The sequence below is a fragment of the Neopsephotus bourkii genome, unplaced genomic scaffold (assembly GCF_033783945.1).
Source record: "Neopsephotus bourkii isolate Nb327-2 ecotype Australia unplaced genomic scaffold, CSIRO-AGI_Nbou_v1 NB_1765, whole genome shotgun sequence".
Lineage (NCBI taxonomy): Eukaryota > Metazoa > Chordata > Aves > Psittaciformes > Psittacidae > Neopsephotus > Neopsephotus bourkii.
Window position 1 is genome coordinate 9,383,879 of NW_026902239.1, and position 23,417 is coordinate 9,407,295.

At 43.1% G+C, this 23,417-nt stretch overlaps 1 protein-coding gene and 1 non-coding gene across 7 annotated transcripts in view; one reads left to right on the plus strand and one right to left on the minus strand.

Moving 5' to 3' along the window:
* NCOA7 (nuclear receptor coactivator 7) overlaps positions 1-11,370 on the minus strand; it is an 84,429-nt gene extending 73,059 nt beyond the window's left edge. For 2 of the 6 annotated variants that reach the window (XM_061378411.1, XM_061378409.1), the window contains exon 1: positions 11,236-11,364. The gene's annotated coding sequence lies outside the window, so the exon portion shown is untranslated. Of the gene's footprint in view, positions 1-10,687; positions 10,782-11,235 lie in introns of those variants that run through there. The other 4 variants (XM_061378410.1, XM_061378413.1, XM_061378408.1 and 1 more) reach the window with 3 other exon arrangements.
* A 7,049-nt stretch (positions 11,371-18,419) lies between these two features.
* Positions 18,420-18,491, plus strand: TRNAE-CUC (transfer RNA glutamic acid (anticodon CUC)). The gene has a single exon. It is a non-coding gene; the product is annotated as a tRNA-Glu (tRNA).
* Positions 18,492-23,417: the final 4,926 nt, after the last annotated feature.

The following is a 23,417-nucleotide window of genomic DNA, read 5'->3' on the forward strand; positions in this document are numbered from 1 at the left end:
CCAGAAGTACCTTGTGGTCATTTTGCAAAGCTATCACAATACCACAGATCTTGCAACTGCAAGGTAAATGGCTTACCCTTTGTGCCTTTCTTTCCTGGGACACCTGGTGAATAAAATCAAGTCTGTGCTTACACCACATACTAAGGCATTTTGATCACAGTTTACATTGCATTTCTGAGTCAGATCCTAAATTAATGTACAGCACCACAGTTCCACCACCACAGAACAAGACGAGGATACAGTTTACCATATCCAGAAAGGGTAAAATAGACGTCACTGTTCCCTTACCTCTCACTGAAGCATGCAGGCACGCACACAAAGGACTTTTGTATAGGTGCTTAACAGTTCAACTAAAATACCAAGTACTTGCCAGTTTTCTAAAAATAAAAACTGATGAACATTCAACACATGAACTAGCATTTAGACAATCCCCTTTGCACTACCTTGATGATTTGGCAGTTAGCACCAGCATGTCTCTTGCCCATTAACAACTGCTAGTTTCATGTTCTGTTTAGAAACATTTCAAAGAAAGCCTGCACATCTGGTTTGACAAGGTCAAAACATATGTATACAGATAAATACATCACCCCCAGAGCCAATGAGATATGGGCTCTCTCCCAGGTTTCTAAAGGACATGACCAAGACCTCCTTAGGTTCCCCTCTCTGAACCAATCAAAGGGACAGAAGCATTGAATTAAAAGCCACTCCATCCTCACCACTCCTATGCAGCAATGGATTATGAGAGCAAATCAGGTAACAAACAAAATTAGCTTACTGCCTCATGCCACCTCCATGCCAGGTGAGAAACCAGAAGAACTGTCTTATGTTCCATACGCAGCATGATGTTAAAGGCCATTGGATCCAGTGTCACGTATCCCAGGCCCAGATATACATCAGAGTTACTTCTATGAATTAGTTTACACAGGGCTCAAGCAGGATTTGCACTGGTGAAACAGCAGCACCACTGTAAACAGATGCACAGCAATGTCCTTTGGTGATCAAATGTCCTTTGGCCAGCCAAAGTGCAAAGCCAAAGAAACTGGGCTTTTGCTCACCAATCTCTGACTGTTAAAATAGGTCCATTCAACAAGAAGCTGCCAGTTGTAAGCTGCCTTTTGCCTTTCTCCCTTTCACCTGCTTCAGCAGTTTGCTACCAATCCTGAACCCAAAATTATGATACAAATTACCTGCATGAGAGTCAGCAGAAACCATTCGGTATCTGTGGATCAGTTTATATGCTGCCATGCCAGCTCAAATCCACTTCCAGCAGGCTTTGCTGCACACAGCTGAACTTCAAGCACACCCTACTCCACCCCCAAAGGCAGACCTGCAGCAGAAGGCTTGAGCAGACAACCACTGATTCAACTCCTTGAGCAGCGACTTTGCTCAGTGGGCCTCAGCAACCACGCACTTTGGAAACATGAGCGCTGCTGAGACCTACAGCCAGTGTTCATGAGATGAGAAACAGACCACAAAACACAAATACATGTTCTCAAGCTTCCCAGCAAACTTACTCACTTCTGAGATCTTTTCTCACCAGCCCAACAAAGGCATTAATACCAATGGTAAACAGAGGTAGAGCAGAAAGAGTTAGATATTTTAAGTCACTTAAATCACAAAGACACAGCTTGATGCTCAGCACAAATACTTGTACCATAAATCACAGGTACCGTAAATCACCTTCTACTTACAATTAGTTTAAGTCCCAAAATGCTTCATCATAAAGTTAGGTTTATATTTGTAAATATCCTCACTGTACTTAGTGAGACTTGGTTAACATGTTCTCAGTGCTTACCGACTAAGGCCATGCAGCAAGAAACTGATAAAATATAAATAATCCCATAAATCTAATAGGAAGTTCTAGAACTGGTCACTGGTTTTTAGGTCAAGAACATTTCCAACAATATTCATAACCATGCTGTGAAAATTACTGGAAATTTTTCTTTAGCATATACCCATCGTTTTCAGGTTTTTTCAAAAAACCCCTCAAATTAACAGCCCACTGGCACTACACTGTGAGAGATTAATATTTAAATACTTCCTCACTTCACAAAGCAACTCAAGAGCTTCTTGAAGGTAAAATTATGATTTTTGAGTTTCAGCTCAACATCCTCTTTTCAATCGACCCTGAGTCATGCAAATTTCAGGCCATTTTCTCTGTCACCTACTTCCCAACTGAGAAGCAAAGCAGCCAAGGACTGGGGATAGAAAAGAGTCTCACAGTAATGCAACGCAAACGTTTTCCTAGCTGTATTACTGTTAACAGAACCAAAATGCCAGGTTACCATAGCAACTCTCACTGTGTCACATTGCATACACTGTACATTAGGTAACATACCGAACAGTTTAATAGTAACAGAAAATACCATAAGTTTGTAAGGTACAAAATCAATGCTGGAAACCTCCACTGTTTGTTTTTCAATTCCTTAACCTGCAACATTTATTGCATTACAGTCTGTTAAGTGTCACCTTGTATTATACCAGCACAGACAGCTCCACAGGTGCTCAGATGCTGGCAGCATTTGTGGCATTAAAATTACAACGACAGAAAGTTGTATCCTCTATCCACTAGAACAGGCTTCAGACTATGCAAGAGAAACGATGTTTCTAATTATTTCCTTCTTCCTTGCAAAATTCCTTTAGGTATTTTGTAACGGAGAATGATTTAGTTCACAGAATGATTTGGTTCACTTGCTCCCTAAAGCATCACCAAAATCTTTATTATCTTACTATTTTCTCTTCATCCATCTCCAGATTGCTGTACAACACTACATAATGTTTGTGCCCTTGTACTGAGTTACCCTGCACTATATAAAAATCAAACCTCCCCTCTCAAACAGAATTCCCTTTGTTATACACCATATCACAGCCACATTTACCTACCTAATTAGTCTCTCTGAATAGCTGCTTGCTTCTTTCCAGAAACAGAAAAATAAGTTTTCTCTATTTTTCGGTGTTCTAACCATTTGTGCACAGCTAAGTGTCTGCTCTAAGTTATGCAGGTAAATAGTCAGCAATCTATTTCTGTGTATGCAGAAAAGGCGGAATGATGGAATGATTCATACAAAACAGCTATATGCTCTCCTTTTTTCAGCATATTTGATCTGAACTTTATTTGCTTAACTTGGTTTCAAAAGAAAAAAAGAACAAAAATAAATATATATGCTTGAATTAAGGTTCAGTGCTGTTGCATTAAAAAAAAAGTGAAGAAATTTTCTGGTAAAACAACAGCAGTGTATATTTTATTTTCCAATTACGCAAGTATTTTAAACATTATTACTGAACCGAAGCGCTAGTGTTGAACAAAATAGGCAGATCTTGAAGCTGAAATTCAGACGTCTTACACTTGACAGTACTGACACAGTAACTCAGCATTTCCAAAGGTAGATTCTTCTTTTTTCCCAGGGAGGGAGGGAGCAACCCCAAGAAACAAGCAAAAAACACAACAACAACAATCCGCTCACAAAATTTGACCTAATTTTACAAATAGCTTGCATTCCTCTAGTGCTGCATTCTCATGGAAGCCATCTCAGCCACATCAGCAGGTACTGCAACATCACTGAGCTCCCTACTCATGTACCAAGTACATTCAGAGGGACAATGCACTTACACTTGTTATGCTTGTAACGCCTAAGCATACGTAGGCAGAACCGGGGTCCAAAGACTAAAGCTGCTAACTTTCCATTCACCACAAGTTAACACCTGTCATCACTGGTAATGGCAAGTGTTTCAGATCGCCAACATGTTTCAAACAAAACCATGCCTTCACTTGTTTACAGCTACATCACAGTAATTGCTTTGCCCTTCCTCAAGTTGAAACCAGCCAATTTTGGGTTTTTTCCCTAGTCCATGTTAAAGTCTCCTTTTTTTGAGGGGCTGTAGTGCTTCCACTTGTGGTGTTAAAATTTGGCAGAAAGCAATTCCGACCTTTTCAAAGTTGCTCTGAAAAACTGTCCAAACTGAGTAGAGACCTACACCTTTAAGAAAACAGGAAAAGCAGCTTACACCTACCCTATCTGGGTGCATTAGTGATTTGTAGTTTAAAAGGACTGATGCATTACCCGTGGAAAGCATATTACAAGATGTGGGTTAAAATGCACACTTTCAATCTCAAACACATGGCTGGGCTAACCTAATTTAACGGGTAATACCTGGCAGTAGCTTCCACAGGTCAAAGTTGTTTTTCTGAGCTATCTGCTTGATGGACTCGGTAGAGTTAAAAATAAAAAAGAAAAGAAAAGCAAGAAGAAAGATATGTTTCAAGGCCAGATAGAGTAAATACCAGTTTATAACAGAGTACGCTGTCATCCTAGAGCCTTTCAGTGAGAAAATAATCATCCACAGCTTTTTCATCACAGAATTCACAAAAAATAGTATGTGGTACGAAGAAGAAATCAAAACTTAAAGCAGTTACAAGGTAAAACTTTTATTTTAAAGGCAATATAATGCTGACAGGAAAGCAGTTAAGAGTAGAAAACTGTACTCAGTACTGAAGTCCTGATTTCAGTGACATCCACGGAAGTTTGATTGTTTATGAAGTTTCTAGATACTAAAAGAACAAAACAAACAACCAAACAAAAAATACAGCCAAAAGAGAGGCTTTTAAAGACCTGTTATCAGTTACTGAGATATGATAATAATTTTGCCCAAGAAATACATGTTATAACTTGAAGCCCCTACATCCAAAATCCTACACTGGCCCACGTGGCAAAATGAAGACATTACAGTTACCAAGTACAAAGAAATGCACATTTTTTAAAAGCACCTAAAATCAGATTTGGAGTGGCCCCTTCAGCTCTTCTTTTGCAAACCTCCTCAGCTTTCTGCTGGCATCTGCACAGCCTGCCCATGGCATTCTTCAGTCATGGCCCACTCCTAGCAGAGTGGGGCCCCATTCCGCAAGGACCAGCGTGCCTATGCCCTACCAGGCCTGAGTATGCACCTCCTTCCCAGAAGGAAAACAAGGAAGGGAATGCACCTTCCTTGCTTTTCTCACAAGCTTAATCTGAAGTGCACTCATTTGACCAGAAGGGTTGGGAACCACTCTTCTGGGTGCAGTGTTTTTTCCACAGCTTACCATCTGTGGAGTCCAGGAGAATGCACCAACACACAACACTGCATGAGGTCTGACTGCTTCCTGGAGTTCATGTTACTTGCTCTTCCCACCCTTTCTGTAGAAGATTCTGGACTTCTCCTTGCTGTACCATTTTGGTCTCAAGATCAGTCTCTAGTCCCATAAAACCAGCCTGTTACCTGCCAGGCTCAGCCTGGAACTGGGAACTACCAGAGCAGGGCTCAGAAAAGGACACAACTAGTTGACAAAACACTGAAATTTACTACTCACACAACAGGACCAAGTGTACAGCGTCAACAGTGGAGGAGAAAAGAAAAACTAATCTCCAGCTCCTTAATCTCTTTTCATGACAATCAACATGTTAGTTGTACTAACAGAAATGATGCATTACAAAGGGAAATCCAATTTTGAAAACAAATAACCCACCTAAAAATGTATCCACTGAGCAATCAGTTAGCAGCAGGGATCAATTTTAAGAAATCCAGAATTCCTGTATATAAGGAAACCAGCGTGCACCAGTGAGTAACCACACTAGCCCAACACAGGAGATTTTACCTGCTATCCTGTCAGAATGACTGTAGCAGGACACAGATGTAGTTGTCATGGCAAGTGTGCGTCTAGCCTCTGTCCAATGATGTGCTGTTGCCAGCCATCTCCCACCATCTACTCACGACTAGCAAGGCATACTTACCCAACACAGCTCAGCAGCATACACTGGAAAAAAAAAAAAAAAAAAAAAAAGAACTACAAAACTACCCCAAACCATGAAACAAATTAGCTGAAAATCAAATTAAGTTTCTTCAGCTGATACTTCAGAATGAGGACTGAAGAACAACTCACCACACTGGCTGAAAGCCACCTCTGTCATTCCTTTGCAGTTCTCATTTCATCTCCTAACTGCTCTGATGACTACTTGGACTGCTTGCTACTTGACCCCACATATCTGGGTGGCAAGAGGACTATCATGCTCATCAGCTGTTGAACAGCTGTTAATCATATCTGCACAAGCGACTAGTTTACAGCAGGCAAAGTCAATCTTTCACCACATACCTGGACACATTTCAGCATACTGTGCCCTAAGAAAGCAAGAGTCAGTTTTATCTCCTTCGTTCTCCACTCATTGTCACCAGGATGTCACCACTTGTACCACTCATCTACTGTACAACACCCATATTTCAGAACCTTTTGGGACAGATATAACTAACTGGATTTTATGCCATGGGCTATCACACCTCTGATCTTTAGCTACCAGTCTTCAGTAACTTCACTGCAAAACGTGTGATAGACAGCCAGGATAAGGAAAAAAAAAGAAAAAAGAAAAAAAAAGTACAGAAAAAAAAAAAGTCAAGTGCTGCTTATATATTACAAGTGAAAATTTGGGGTTTAAGACTTATTCTAAATATCACATAAATAACCTTAATGTGTAAAATTATTACACTCTAATGCTTCTCTGAATTATTTGAACCTTTGTGAGAAAGTATGAAGGAAAAACTCAAACCATTCTCTGGCCAACACAGCTTTGCTGAGCTTGTTACAGCTAACAGAACCTGCATACAGTCTTATATCCAGCTTTATGAGAAATGCCCTGGTCTTTGGCATCATTACAGCTACTTAAAAAGCATGCTAGAAATACTATTTCTTAAGCTGACAGTAAAATAAAGCCCTTGCCACTAGAATGGGGCATTACCCAATCACAGGACAGTTAACTACAGCAACAGACTAGTGCTACCTACTACTGTGTTATTTGTGCACAGTGACTACTGACACAGTATGCAAGCACTGCTGAGCCACTGGTGATACTGAGCTGTTCCTTGTAGCATCCCCTTGAAGCAGCAATCTAAGCAGATCCCAATTAGTTTCTGCAATCACAGCATCACCTGACCTGGCAGGAAGTCATCAACACCTCTTCCTCTTAGAATGAAAGGTGGCAGTGGTGTTTCATAAACATTCATACTTCTCTATGTGCTCCATTAGTTTAGAGTATTGAAAAGGAAAAAAGAAAGTAAGACAGATGGCATGTGGGACAGAAAGCAGAAAAACAGACAGGAGTAGCAGCAGAGAAGAAAGACCATTGTTAGAAAAGGTTACGTTTAATTGAAAAATGACTCAGGGAATAAATTACCTTTTCTTCAGATAAGGCTGAGTTCATGAAAGCAGTAGCTCTCCCCGTGACTTGCGTAAAACAAAAGCTGTGATTTCCTCTAACTGGTACAGTGGGACAACTCTTTGTCTGCCCCGGGAGTCTTAGGTTTTGAGAAAATAGCTCTCATATCTACAGAAGCACTATGAGAATATCCCAAAATCAGTCACTAATGGATCAGACTACTGTAAGAATTTCCTTTCTAGAAATTGGTAGCTATTAATAAGAGGCTTCTAAATGCTGCTAGCTGAACACAGAATGAAACAAACAATCCTAATTTGACACTGTAACAAAAAAGTAAATGCAAATCTTGCCTGTTTAAGCAGGTATAACTTCCCTGCTCAGCTTGGATGTTTTCTGTTTCTGTAATCCAGGTTGATATTACCATTACTTAAATATGAAGGGTAGTCATAGAATGTGCATTTCAAAAAGAATGTTGAAAAAAAAACCCAAACCTGTAAAACATATAGAGTAACCACAACAAAGGCAACAAAGGAAAAAAGTGACACTTCAGTGGGATCTGCAGGTAGCATATCAAAGAGGAGGCCTACTGCTTAATTACAACAAATGAGTTCTACAGGGGACCAAGTAAGCAGGGAAGAGCTTCATCTAGCTGACAAGGCCACACTACACAAGGCATTTGAGCCATGCAATTAAAAGCACAGTTCACATCTTGAAAACAAGATAAACAATGAGAAAGGCTTGTTAAGATTATGATGAGTACTCTATCCATTGAGACCTTCACATCTAAGTCAGAAGTCTCCCTAAAGGATAAACTACGATTCCATGACAAGTCATTAAGTCTCAAGTAAGTACAGTAAGTCATTAAGATGTGATAAGGTACCAAGTTGAAATACTGGTACTATTTCTCAACGATTGGTCAGAGCCTGGAAGCAGCATAGGTGCACCTGGAGGAACTCACCCTTCTGCACTGCTACCCACTGGGAAATACCAGAAAACCCCACAAAGCCTGCCTGCACCCTGTCCCTGTAGGCAAGCAGAGAAGAGACTGCAGATATATAATCACAGCCCCCTGCCCTGCTGCAACATGCTGCCTACCCCAAAACTGAACAAGCAGCTCATACCAAACACCTTCCAGCAGCAGCAGAACCACTCACACCCACCTGACATTTTGAACAAGAACAAAGGACAGCTTTCCACCTACAATCAAAAGGGTATGCAAAGAAAAGGGAGAAGAAAAATACTCCTGTATACGTGTTTAATGTAGCAATTAGAAACACTATGTTTGTGGTGGGAATATAATCCCTCTACCTTGCTGTGAATTTTGTCACTACCTCCCTGTTCCGTGAGTCCAGCACACCAGCAAGGGATAAATAACATGGTAATAAGAAAACCAGACACATTTAAAATAAATAAAAAAATAAATCTGAAAACTTGTATCTCCTACCCTACTTTTCTTTCTGGTCAAAGCGAGTGCTCTTAATGTTGACTTCCCTCCTCAACTGCAGCATTATGTTTCCTCTTTTTGGGAAAGCAATCTTAACCCCCAGGACAAACTCACAGCAGCAGCGTGACTTGCTCATTTTCCTCCACAAGGGCACAAATTCCAAGGCCCAGTTCCTTCAACAGCAGGGAGCGAGAAACCACCAACTCCATGGCAGGTGGCCATCCTCATTGCCAGTATCTATACTACCGAGCAGACACCTCACTAAAACAAGAGCTGCTCCCATAAAGCTTTAGACCTTTTTGGTTTATTGATCACTTACTGAGGAGGAAGAGATTTGTCAATCTGCTGGTTCTTGGGTGATAACACTAGATTCACCCCACCAGCAGAGCTGAAGACCACAACTTCCTGCTGCTGTATATAGCACCTGCCGAGATACAGAGGGCACAAGCCAAGAGCCAGACAGGAGTTTTTCTCAACATTGGTTATGTTACAGCTTTTTTTCAATGCCTGCTAGAAAGCAGAGAGAAATTAAGTCGCTTTGTCACTCATTTCCATCATAATTATAATTTATGGACATCGCCAGCTGCCTGGAGCAGCAACTTCTTGTGCAAGCTTCTGCAGCATGATCTGACACAAACTTCCCACCTCTGAAACATGCACACAGGTGGGGGACTGCAGGGACCCACTCTGGCTGCAGTACCCATCCATTGGACTCTCACAGTTTCATTAACAACCTTCCTGAAGAAATGTTTTCTCCAACCCAAATCACATTCCAATGAATTCACCTTTATCTGAACAGAGAGACTTATTACCTAACTCTGCAAGAGGTTTGCAAATTGCCCACTTCAATCAGGACCATAAGCTAGTCATGTATTTACTAAAGCCAACCCCCAGCTGATTTTAATCTTTTCTTCCAGAACCATGGATACACAAAGCAACAAAGCCATATTCTTACACAACCAGACATGGACTGTTCCAATCAATTCTAAGTCACTTTAACTCCAAAGGGAATCACTTATCATTTTGCCATGTGACTAAATGGGAGTGTGGCCACCCGTGTGGTGAGAAAAGCACACTGGGCAAATGTGAAGATCAAGATGCAGAGACTGGGCCTCACAACTGATTTTGTCTGAATCAGATTTTCTAGAAGCATTTCTTTCTTCAAAGCATAACACAGAATAACAACAACAACAGTACTGAATTTAATTGAAGCACAGAATTCCCTTCGAGACCCAAGATCTTGATCCATTATGACAAAAAATAAAGGAAAAATCCACAGAAAGCCATCAGACAGGATTTTGCCTACATGCAGTCCCATCAGTTTCAATATAACTTCTCAGAGCCAACACTACTTGCCTGTTTAGAGCCTTAGGATACTTCATGTATGTTTATGAACATTTTCCAGTAAAAGCATAAAATAGAAAGCAGAACAAAATGCACCAGGACTTACAAATTTTTAACGAATTAAAGACCTATATTCCTGATAAAGTAATTTTCATTCAGAAAGTATGCATGCATACTTCTCTTAGCATTTTCTATTGCCTACTCCATTAATTTTCTAAAGTCTGCATGTGCATACATACATATCCAGAAGAACACTATGAGCAAAATGTGACTTCTGTGCTATATAAACACTTGCTGACACAATATGCTGGGAGAGTTCATCAATATGCATTTTAAGTATCATCCAAACACGGGCCCTTATTCTGGGTCACAGCATTTGAGGCAAACCATAATCGACTAATGGGCACCTACCCATCTTAAAAGTCCATCACTATGCATTAATATAAGAAATGCATGACTACTTAGTGGGAGCACAATAATTGTGGCACGTAAACACATAGTAAAAGCCTGTTACTGAATCCAAGCGTTCACCACCTTATTTCATCACCTAGAGGACAAGCAGTTACTGCATCCTTTAGCACCATAACATTGCACACGTATCACTAACACACAGGTAAGCCACTCCAGCCAAAAAAACAACTCCGAAGCAGGGTATGATGAGGTACACAGTCAGTTGCACAGATTAAAAAAGACAAAAATCAAAAATCAGTTACCAACACACCTTTGGCACCCGGCAGCACTTCTTAATCATGACAACCTGAGACTATAAATTAATATATAGCGAGCCTGGAACATTCCAGTGAATCATCCAAGATCTGGGGAGGGAGGAAATAAATGAGGTTTGGAGCCGTGAAAGCCAACAAAGCAACCCCTTCGGCTGTACCGGCTGGTTAAAAGCGGCAGCAGAGGCGAAACCCGGAGCTGCACCGCAGACACCACGACCGGGCCGGTCACCGCAGCCCCCCGCTCACGGCCGCCCCTCACCTCCCGCGATGCCCCGCCGGGCCGGCTCGGTAAACAAAAGGGCAGGCAAGCTGCCCCTCCCGCACCGCAGTACCGACGGCGCTAGCCTCAGCCCACCGCCTTCCGGGGCTCCGCGCCGGTCCGCTCCAGCCCCGCCGCCCCCTCCCACGCAATGTCCGAACAGCCCCGCCCGCCTCTTGCTTGCCTGCCTGCCGGCCTGCCTACCCCCTCCGCCCCGCCCCGCCCCGCCCCGCCCCCCGGCATGGCGTAAACAGGAAAAGGACGGGGCCTGCCCGCGGCGCGCACCTGTAGGGCGGGGGGCGAGCGGCATGGCGGCCCCGCGACCCACGGGCCCCCCTGCCAGGAGGCGGCGGCAGATCGCTGCGGGAGCGGCGGCTGCTGTCCTCTCTGCTCGGCCAGAGCAGCGCCAGCGCCAGCTCCAGGTCCGCCGCTGCCCTCCGCTCCGCCCCGCGGATCCCGCCTACCGCCCGGCCCCCGGGGAGCCGGGGCTTGGCGGGCTCTGGATGGTCTTGCGGCTACGGGAGCTTGCAGCAGCGGAGCGCCGGGCTGGAGGACATGAGCACGCTTTCCCCCTGAGCCGCCCCACGGGCCTCAGTCCCGCCCGCCCGCTGGCGAGCCCCGTCCTGGGGCAAGGGGTCTGGCTCTCTTTGGGGCCAGAGTAATCCGAGCGTGGCATATTGCTTCACACAGGCCAAGCGCCGGGCTGTGCCTCTGGAGAGGAGTTTTCTCAAGGGCAGTACTAAAAACAACCGATCCGGGGAATGGATGTTAACCAAAGCCGTTAGATCCATGGGAAACTGAAAAGCCTGCAAACTTCTATCTGCTGTTCCCACACCATCAGCATGCAAGCTTCACCCAACCCCAAAACCAAAACCTGACACAAAAACTCCATTCCCTTATCCGAGCCAACTCCAGGTAGCCCTTCTGGGTGTTGACAGCTAGCCTAAACAATCTCTAAATTCCTATTTCCTCCTTTGGCCAGTAACCAGCTCTGAAAGACTGGAAAGCTTAAGGAAAGGCTTACAAATGCTTTGTAGTATCATTAACTCTCAAATTCTGCAAGACAAAACCATGAAGATAGGCAGAAACTTGCATAAGTAAAATAATACAAATTGTATGCATATGCATACAGAGGCTAAGACAGTGTACCAGTGTCTCAAGGCAAGAATATTTTAGTAGGTATAAATCCAACAATTTTTAATTTTAAGTAAGGCAGATATTTGTCAGAGGCCTATTTTTCAATCTAACAGCTGCTTAAAGGTCTATTTCAAAACCATACATGTTGTTTTCAGGGCCAAATACAACTCCAGTATGGACACACAGCCACCTCCTACCAACACTACCATCACCTTACTCGTAGCATGTGCTTTCTACCACTCGTGTCAGTACTGGGACAGTAACTGTCTCAGTTCCTCCACTAAATTTGCTGCTGTACTTCCAGCTAAAATTGAAGTTTACATCTATTCTTTTTTATCCCCCAAACAGTTTATTTTGCAAGACATAGACTCCTTTAAAACAGAGTTTTCCTGCTTAGAGGTTATGTTTTAATAGCATACTGCAGTTACAATATCTTGTATCTATATTACTACCCAGGCAAAAATTAGGCAAATCCAAAGTTATACTGGTTAAAATCTCTGACCTCACTGGTACAAGGATTCTCTAGTACAGCACAGAAGAATGGGGCCCTGCTCTCAGTTACTCCTCCAGCACCACTTAGATTACAGAATTGGGGAAAAAAAGGCAGAAAACTGCAGACCAAAACCAATACCATTTACCCAACTTCTCTGGCCAAGTTGCAGAAGGTATGCAGCCCTATCCATCAAAGTGGTGGAAACCCTACTTACCTCTTAGCTGAACTGGCACAACGACAGTGACCAAGACCTTGTTTTAGGTCCAGGAAAAGTTGTCTCTGTTCTTATGTACCAGTTCACTGCCCATCATCATTCTAAGCACAGTCAGCCCTGCTGTACTGGGTAGAAAGCTCTGAGGACAGTGCATAGGTTCCATATAGCAGGCTGTTGTGGTTTGAACCCAGCCACACAGCTCGCTCTCCCATTCCCCCCCTTTTTCTCCCCCCGACTCCCAGAGGAATGAGGAAGAGAATCGAAAGAATGTAACTCCCACGGGTTAAGAACAGTCCAGTAACTAAGGTATAACACAAATCACTGCTGCTACCACCAATAATAAGGGAAATAATAAGGGAAGAGAATACAACCACTCACCACTCACTGACCAATACCCAGCGCAACCCGAGCAGTGATCCAGCCCTTCTGGGTAACTGCTCCCAGTTTATATAGTGGGCATGACGTGCTATGGTATGGAATGCCTCTTTGGTTAGTTTGGGTCAGGTGTCCTGTCTCTGCTTCCTCCCGGCTTCCCCTCCTCCCTAGCAGAGCATGAGACTCAGAAAGTCCTTGGTCAGAGTAAACATTACTAAGCAGCAACTAAAAACATCGGTGTTATCAGTGCTGTTCCTGGGCTGAAAGTCGAAAACACAGCACTGCACCAGCTACTAAGAACGAGAAAAATGACTGCTACTGCTGAACCCAGGACACAGGCAAAGAAATTAAGTTACTCCAGTATTTACACTGCCCCAGGCATTTCACATACATATTCTAGCCTACTGGCATGGTGAAGAAATCACTCAGACTCCTGTCAGACTAGCAGAATAAGCAGGCTGGGACTGGCACAGAATCGTTGTACAAGTCATGATTACAGCACTCTAATTTAGTTTGGGCCTCTATACAGCACAGAGGGTAGAAGATGGTCTGAATGGGTAGCTCTTTCCCCAGGCAATGTGTTCCATGGTGATTCATTTGAGTACAAATGACCTAACATCATTTTAATTCATTGTCTTTGTGACATCAATGTTTAGAATCTAAAATTCATGTCACTCATTCATTTCAGGATTGGGCAAATTTATTTTTCACTCTTACTATTTTTATAGGGTGTGATTCATGTTATTTATTTTTTTTTAACATCTGCAACTGTTAGCTTATAGTTTGTTTATTTAAGGAAGACAACCTGCCATAAAGAATTACACTGCTGAGCTTGAACACCGTAACAGTCCTACTGTTTCCAAAAGGAAGTTTCCAAAACGAATTAAAATAAAGGTGACACCAGCCTTTTCCCCCTTAGCAGTCATCCTGGTTTTCTTCATTATTCTGACAATTGCTCACCATGAAGTAGTCACAAAATAGGTCTCATACAGGCAGACTCTTATGCATACATAATTCAGGCTCTGCTTGATCCTACCATGCACTGGGGGTTGACTTCTGTAACAATACATGGCTATTTTTATCCTGGTTTCTTTGGTTTATGTAATGATGAATTTTCTGACTGTCCCCAACTAACCCTGTAACTTTGAATTGATTGTCTAGATGTAACTCAATTTGACGGAGGTACTGAAAATTTCTGCAAGTTTCACAAAAATGAAAGAGAAACAGGCCAGAACTTGAAACTTAATCAGAAGTTCTCCTCTGTGCATCCATTTCTGCTGTTTAGCGGAGCAAAACAGAAGTTGCTTCCAAAATGTTCTGCAGAAAAAAGACTGTAAAAGAAAAGTAATTTGCTGAGATATGTGAGATGATGATTAAAAAAATCATATTTGTTCCAACTAAGGTATTTTGTTGACTTCAATGACACTGGATGAAGCACCCCTTTGCCATAGTTATCCTTGAACCTCAGAATCATGTGCATTTTACCACAGGGTAAGAGGAAAAAAGCTGACACAGGTTTTCCTGGATCAAATCCAGTGTCAGGGGAAGAACGAAAGATCAACGAAAACAATACAAGAACTTGTAAAAGTATTTATAAAAATATTGTTAGTGAGTTACGCCGCCATTTTTCTTCAAGATCTTTAAAATATTTGCTGTAAATAGTCGGTGACCAGTCTGCAGAGCGTTTAAGACCTGACACTGCAAATTCTCATATGCTGCCCCCTAGCTCTAGTTTAGTTAAACTACAAGAAGATAGAGCAAGTCACTGTACCGCTTGGAAGATGATTTTGGAGCTAGGAGTACCAGAACTGCTGTAACATTTGGACAACGACTTTTGAGATTTTCCTTAGATTATTTCCATAAAATGCGATTATGGTGAAAACAGATATCAGTAATGTAAACTACAGTAGTATTTTAGCTCAGAAAATCATTATAATCTAATAGTTAAGTAACCATTCTGACCACATGTGGAAATAAAATATAAAACCGCAAAAGTAATTTGTAACTTTGCTTCCCTAAAACTGGGATGATGTACATTTTAAATCAGGCTAACTTAAAGCAGAAAAGCTGATGTTAAGACTTTCCATATCAAATATTCACTTGAAGAAAGAGAGGAGTGATAAATACACACATTACATATAGTTATAACTACCATATACAGCTTTTGTACAAATAAGGATTTTCACTACTGCTGAAGCATGTACTCCAGGTAGTAAAGACAATTTGCACTTACCATTATATGGCCCTGCCTTGGCAGGGGCATGGACTAGAGGATCTCCAGAGGTCCCTTCCAACCCTAATGATTCTGTGATTTTGTGATTATACAGGGGAAGCGTACTCAAATAATGTACTTTCAGTAAATTAGCACATTACTTTGATGCTATTCTTACTCATGTTTATATAGTAAGCCTACTGTCACACATAACTCACATGGCAAATTAAAGTAATAATAATATGCAATATATTCATATGGAACAGACAAGTTAATTGCACGCTGCTTTACAGCTTGCATTTAAAGTAATTGCTCTTATTTATCAGACTGCAAATTTATTTAAGCTTTGCACACCGAACTCTGAGAGCTGGGATACAGTACCTTGAACACTGTTACTCTCTTGGTTTTACCAACACACCACTGTTCCGTTAAATGGAAAGAAACACTGGCCTCCGACATTCCTTCCCTGGTGCTTTTGGGAAGATCATTCTTCTCCAGCTAGCATCACAAGGATTCAGGCACAGGCACTGGCTGCTGCTGTGCTGGCAGGAGGCTGAATCGCTGACAGCTTCACTGATGCGTTTCTCTATCAAGTATAGGAAGTCAGAGCAGAGGTGTAATTTTTTGTCAGTGCACATGACTTGTACAGAAAAGAAAGCTACTTTTAATAATAACTAGAGCACATATTATTTTGAGTGCTACTTCCCTGGTGGTCTAGTGATCAGACTCCTGCCTCCCACAACCTGGGGGAGATTTCTTATTTCAGTAAAGTTTCTCTAGTACATACATACAGAGTTTTCACCACTCTTAGGGCCGTAATAAACAACCCTTTCACTGCTCAAGAGAAATTCAAGAGAATGATACATTGCACATCTCGAAAATAACTTGGTAATTGTCAAGCATAAGAGAGAAGTATTTGTTTCTATATCTTAACAGTTTCCTAAGCATGCACAAAACGCATTCCCCTGCCCTGCTATTAGGCATGAGATCCCACCTTTCATAGGCTAAGCAACTTTTCTGAAATTGACAGGGTAATATTTTGTCTGTGTCCCACAGGCAACTTAAAAATCAGGGGGAGGAGGTCACCCCTCCTTTTCTCTGAGGTGTTACACAACAGAAGTGCTCTTAAGAGCAAGCAGTAGCAACGACCCTTCTCTAACACATCTTCAATGCAGCTGATATGGACCTACCCTACTTTTAACCTGTCTCAAGGGCTGCTAGCATCACAGCCATGGAAACACAAAAATCAGTACCTTCCAAAATCCACCTGAGAAGCACCCAGGGTGGGGAAACACGTGCTTTTAACCACAACTCTGTGGTGAGAAGCATACAAACTCCTTTAAAGCTAGCTTAGTTTCTGTGGTGTAGCACCACCATAATATTTGGTTGGTGCCCCTTGCAGGTTCCGAGTTGCAGGAAACCAGATCCCTTTGCCTTTCCTCTGAGTTTGTAGAAAACCAAAAACTTTGCCTTTCTTCTCAAGACAGTGCACAGATTACCTGCTAGGACCAGGCAACCTCTTTCATCTAACCACATCCCCCTCTTTGCAATGGCTTTAGGCTGCAGTGGTGCCTCTGTCTGAGCTGTGCTCTGCCTCCAGGGCTCCACAGCTTTGTCTGCTCTAAGGCCTTAACAAAGCAGCTGTAGATAGACACGTGAAATGAAGTTCCTGCAGTATCTATGTGTATTTAATTGGGCCTGATTATAACCTCACATTTTGTAAGTTACCTACCTCACTGCACAGTAATGTTGCTCAGTTTGGACAAAAGAAAGCTCCATCACAATCAAGACATTTTGGTCAAGCCTGCTCCTATGAAGGCTTTGGGATGAAATGAACCCTTGGCTGAACAGGGACTCAAGTGAGAGGAAACCAAACACCCAAACCTCCCGAGTACATCCCTGAGAAAAACGGTCTCCCTAAGTTTGTTTTCAGACTCTAAAGCTTTCAAAGATAAGCTAATGCGTATTTGCAGAGTCCACAAATAATATAGGCTGAAGTTTATCTATCTTCACATGAAAAAGGTTACTTTTATAGTGCATTTCAGACACGGGTGTGTGTGGTGCGTGTGAGAACTAAAGAAATTTGCTTGTGTACAGCAAACCCTCTTACATTATGGACACTAGTAATAGGAAAAGATCACTTCTGCTAGTGCAGCTCTCAGATCCACTTTGCTCACGAAATCAACACACCAGAGGAAAAAGCACTTACGCGTATGTGATTTGCACTGATAGCAGAGCTTTCACTCCTCTTTTAGAAACCTTACCAATAAAATACGAAGTCACAGATTCGTAACTGTTGTGTAAGAGGGCCCTGGCAGCGCGAGGCAGAACCCCCACCAGTGTCGTTTCCCCTGTGGAGACACGGGCTTCCGCTTGAGGCAGGCCTTTGATCGGCTCTCCCCTGCAGACCAAACACCGAAAACCGGTGAAGCTGCGAGGTTTTGTCTCCACAGCTGCCTGCAGAAGAACCCAGGCGAGGGGAGGACAGCCCCACCGGCACGCTCGCTCCCGCCTCCCGGAAGCGGCCGGCCGGGATTCGCAGCGCACAAGCAGCTGCAGACTGATCTTCTGAGGGACGGCGTGAACAGGCAACACGAAATGAGGAACACCCACCCCGCACAGCGCTGCTCCCGACAGGGACCGCCCAAAGCCGGCGCGGTAACAGAGGGGCCGCTGGGTCGCGCTCAGCTCCTTCCTGCGACCGACCCGCCCTTTGCGCCGGCTGCGCAGCGCTGGTCACCGCATTGTGCGGGGCATAGCTGGCCCCTCTACTGCAGCGCCAGACTGAGCGCAGGGCCTGGGCTATGTCGTGCCCGGCCTCCCACCGCCATCCCGTATCTCACCCCGTCTGGGATGCTCCCTCTCTCCTCACCCCCCTTCCATGGGTTGGAATGGAACGTCCCTCACTACGTACAGCTGCCTCCGGGACTTGGTACTGCCCGAAAGAGGGGAGTACAAAGAAGAGAAATTACCAGGGTGGCAAGGGGCGTGTATGTGAATTTATTCTTGAGAAGCCTGATAGGAGGCTTACGAAGACATCCCTGGTGGTCTAGTGGTTAGGATTCGGCGCTCTCACCGCCGCGGCCCGGGTTCGATTCCCGGTCAGGGAAAGAGTGTTTTTTGTCCAGAGTTGCCCCAATTCTTTCACTTTTCAGGATTCTTTTCGAGCGATCTTCTCCTGCTGTGTATTTTTTAGGGAGCATCCGGCCGGCTGCTGTGCGAGCTCGAGGTGTCAGCGTTGCTGTCCAGGAGAAAGTTTTAAAACACATTTGGCAGCTTGGAGGAGTCATGCTTAGAGGAAGCATGCAAAGTCTTAGGGCCCTGTGCAGGTGCAGTCAGGAGAAGCCCATCCAGATGCAGCGTCTGTCTCCCCTCACAAAACTGCCTATGGACACTCCATGCCCACCTAAAGGGTTTCTAGGGCTGCTGATCAGTGTCTGCCTAGAGAGGCACAGGTAGCACTTAGAAAAAAACATGTCGCCCTTTATTTTTAGCTGCTCTGATAGGTAAGGGTGTTCCCACACCTTCTGCACCACAAATGAATGGTCACTTGGTGCTGTCATGAATCCTTGAGCAATGGGAGGGGTGACCTCCTTAGCTGTCATGATGCCTATGTGTCCCTCTGGCCGAGTGGTGTTTCTCTCAGAGAAGATGGGAAGGGTTTGTTCCCAGCATCTCTGTTCTGGCAGGAGCAGGGCTGCAATTCTTCATGGTGTTTACTCACCCAAGGAACAGACAGACTGGCTCTTTGCAGTGTATTGATGGTGAAATGCCTTACCAAGTTGGTGGAAATAGTTGCTGGTTTTCTACCTCAGAAAATGATGGGTCATTTTAGAGCAGCTAAAGTGAATTTTGGGTGTTTCCCAGAAAAGGTATAGATACGGTTTTACAGAATAGGAATTAAAGAAGCATTTCCTTTGTTTGTTTTGTTTTGTTTTGTTCTGTTTATAGTAGTATGTTTGGATGCTGTTAGCACCATGAGTCCAGCTTTAGAGTCACTTAAGAAAGGGTAATCATATGTAAGATTTTAAAACCTGGGGAAAAATATCACCATAATAGCTCGTGCACACAAAGGAAGAGTACAGTTTCCAGTATTTTGCTGGGAATGGAAGCATAGTCTCTTGAAGACAGTACCTAATGGCCCTCCCAATCCCTTTTCAGTCTGATGCCAGACCTGAAACTGATCCTCGCACAGAGAAAAAATATCCACCCCGTAAAGAGAGGGAATTTGTCCTCTTGCAGTCCTCTGCCACTTCAGGTCCCACTGTGATAAAAAGTGTCCTGGTTTTAGGTGAAAAGATGCCAGGATCAGTCCTCACCTTCATCATGGCTTGAACAGTTACGGCACTTTCTGACCCCCTGATTCCTGGGCCTTAGGTTTAGTGTGATGGAGGGAAGGAACAGCATATGTGTTTGTTTTTCAACAGGTGGAAGAAGCCTCTTTCCTGAAGTCTTTGTTGATATTTTATTTAAAATAATACATAACTTGTGGCACTGCCATGCTGATGCCCCAGAAAAAGCAGGCTATTTTTTTGAGAGAACTGACAGTACAGTCAAAAGCACATTACAAAGATGACATGGCACATGGCTGCACAGGCTAGAACAGAGGTATTTCAGTCAAATATAAGATCAATATGTTACTATTATCACTGTCATCATCATCACCACCACATTCTCAAAATGTAGCTGTGGTATATTCTGAGATACTGGATCACAAATATTTTTACATTAATTTCTGCTCTTACTCAAGAGCTTGACCAATTGCCTTCCATCTCACAGGAACAGTCAGTAGGAATGCACTGCAGTAGAAATAAGGAAAGTAAAGGAAGACAATACCTTAACTACAGATCAATTTATACCAGCAGCCGAGTTTCTGTTAGCTCTTAACTCTTAGCTCTTTATATACTTCATTGAAAAATTTGTGAACAGAAGCTTTCATATCCCAATTTGATCTTTTATTTCTGGCGTTTACTTTTATTTCTGGCTACCCCCTTTAAGTTATACATTAATTCCACTTAAGTTGTTTACAATCTTACATGAACTATCTTGCTTGGGAGTGAACATAAAACTTTGCATTACTTTCACAACCAGTAGACGTTTTAGAAAATGAAAATGAAAGCTCCTTTTGTTTTTGTTTTGGGTTTTTTTTTTTTCTCCTTATAGGGATATTTTCTACGTGCCCTCTTATTTCACTCATATCTGGAGCACACACAGGCATGCAGTTATTGGATTTATTCTGTTTCCAGGACATTCTGGTGGCCGCTTACCCCTTTTTCTTTACTGTGGACACAAGTGTAATTTCATGCCATCTTTTGTAGGATGAGCCTCTGCTTCTTGATATAAGCATCATTTAAACGTGCCACGAGGTGGCACCCCGGTCCCGTGTCTGCAGCCACTCACGCTCGCTTCCCAGAATGGTAACTGCTCTGAAGATTTGCAGGCTGAATTCCATAGGTTAATATTGCGCCCATTTAATTCCAGTGAGCTGTAGAGTAATGGACACTGTATTTGCTGATAAAAGCTAACTTTTTGTACAGATGAAGCTGCTAGTACACCAAATTATGTGCAACATGTTTCCTTCAGTCTAAAGCTGTACATGGAAGCTTTACAGTCTTTTAAACAGTCTTAATGTAGCATTTAAAAAATGAGAAGTTACAACGGAATCTTTAACACCTCAGTCTGTCTGTGGCATTTATATATTGACGGTATATGCCATTACCAGAGAGATGAACCATCACATGGCTGTCAGTGGCCTGTCACTGGCCAGCAGCATCTCTGCTTTTCATGTGTAAGTGTTGAAGATCATGGAGAAAGTCTGTGCCAAGGCAAAGGAGGGAACCAGAATTTCTGCATCTCAGGTCAGGATCCAAGGGGTTCAGCTGCCCAAGGAGACAAAATGGGTGTGATTTGGTTCCCTTCTGCACACATGCACAAGACTGGTGAACCATGGCAAGTCTGTGCTAGGATGTTAGTGTCATAGGACACAGTCAAAGGGCACAAACATGTCAAAGTGTTTATTAAATGGAGAGGGAAATAAAATATATGAATAAATGAAGATGCTTTCAGACACACAATCCCTTCTCCAGGTATTTTTTTCCCCTGCCTCCTATTATCTCTCCCAAAAATCCTTACTGTAAAACATTGCTATCTTAAAATATAACTATAGATCTCTTTCCTAAGTACAGATCCAATATGGAACACCTCCTGGACAGTAAGATAAACTGAAAAAATACAACAACATCATTTCAAATCCTGCTAGGACCGTCCCTTCAGAACTACAGTTGGAAAACATACTCTGAATCATGTTTTAAGATGTATTATTTTATCCAAACCAAGGCATTTTATTTAAGGTGACGGTAATGAAAGTCCAATGCAGAATTAATTACCAGACGTATTGCTAGGTAATACTATCCGAGGACCATTTTCCAGAAAGTCCTTTTACAGGAGCAGTTGTCGTATCCTATTAAGAAGTGTTCTGATCATGAAATTATGAAAGCTCTGATCCTTTTAAAAGCCTGAACCTTTTCACTTACACGCTTAAAATCTTCTTTCTAGACCCCTTTCATTACTGCCTTGTGGCTACAGTCAATCATTACCTTCTGCTTTTCCATGCTTTGTTTCCCATGTGCTCTTTTGATTAATCACATTTTAGTAAACTATATTGACAATGTTATTATGCTGTGCCTAATCTTTGTCTTGCTGTCAGGAAAAAGGAGCTGGGAGGTGCCAGCTTCCCCCAGAAGCAGGGAAAATAATAACTGACTATAAATTGATATTACAACACATGCTCTGGCTGGTGTTGCTGCCTGCTGCATGTAACAGAATAGCAGTGACCCAGGCGAGGCCGAGGTGACTGATGGAGTGTGGCCACAGCAGGGTGCCTTCTGCTGCTCTGCGACCAAGCAGCTATGCACCCAAACTGACCCCGCATCCTTTGCAAGGGATTTTTTGGCATAAATGACACCTCTGTATTCCTTAAATGGCTTAATTGGGATTGTGTAAACTGCAGTTCTGCACAAGCAATCCAGCAAAATAAATGAAAGAAACAGGAATGATCTTTCCCTCTGTTCAGATAAGAGCCTGCCTGTCTAATCCTATCAGGATGAAGTTTTGCAGTGTATAATCTTTATATCCCAAGGTGGGTACAAAGTTTCAACTTCAGATGTGTTTGGACTGTGGCCATGGGTGAATCAAAATGGAGCATCTTGCTGTAGCTTGCTAGGTGGCTTTCATCCCTCCAACCATGGGGCACCCATCTCTCCTTGAGTCTGAATCTGAGTGTAAAAAGCAAGTGAGCTCCTATCACTGTGACTCTCCTACCAGCTGTGAGGCTCACAAGGATGCCTTGTGTGCATGCCAAGCCCCATTCTACAGTGCTCACCTTTGGGCTGCCCATCGTGACTTCCCCAAGTCTGTGTTTGGGGAGAGTGATGTGAGTTGCTGGTGGCCCTGCCTGTAAATGCAGGCAATATGCAACAGCTCACTGCCACATGCCGTACTGCCATGTTTCTTCAAGAACACAGAAGTTTAGAAGGGGTGTGCATCACCCCCCATCATTGCTGGGCAGTTTGGAGTGGTTAACTCAGGGCAGCAGGAGCAGGCAGGCCTGATTCACCTCACCTAAGCATGGGAGCAATTCCACTGTGACAGCTCAGCACAGCAATACCCAGAAGTAGTATCCTCTCCTTACTCATCCCCATCATGTTGCTATACTTGCAGGTGATTCAGTGCTTTTGAAAACCAGGTATCTTAAGTTCTTTTGTACCTAGTTTTTATTACTGTTTGCCGATCCTGCTTTAAGAGTAAAAAAATGAATGGTTAAATGTAACTGAATAAATTCTGCTTCTCCCTTGATCATACAATTTAAAGGAGATTTTTCCCTCCCCTCTGCCAGATGTGATCCCTTATGCCATCAGAAATTTGCCTCACTCACTATCAGCTGGATTCCAGGAGAGTTACTATCTTCTAGTAACTGAAGGCTTATGGTAAGGGCCAAAAACTAGTTAAGGGTGCTCACAAGATGGTCATTAGTTTGG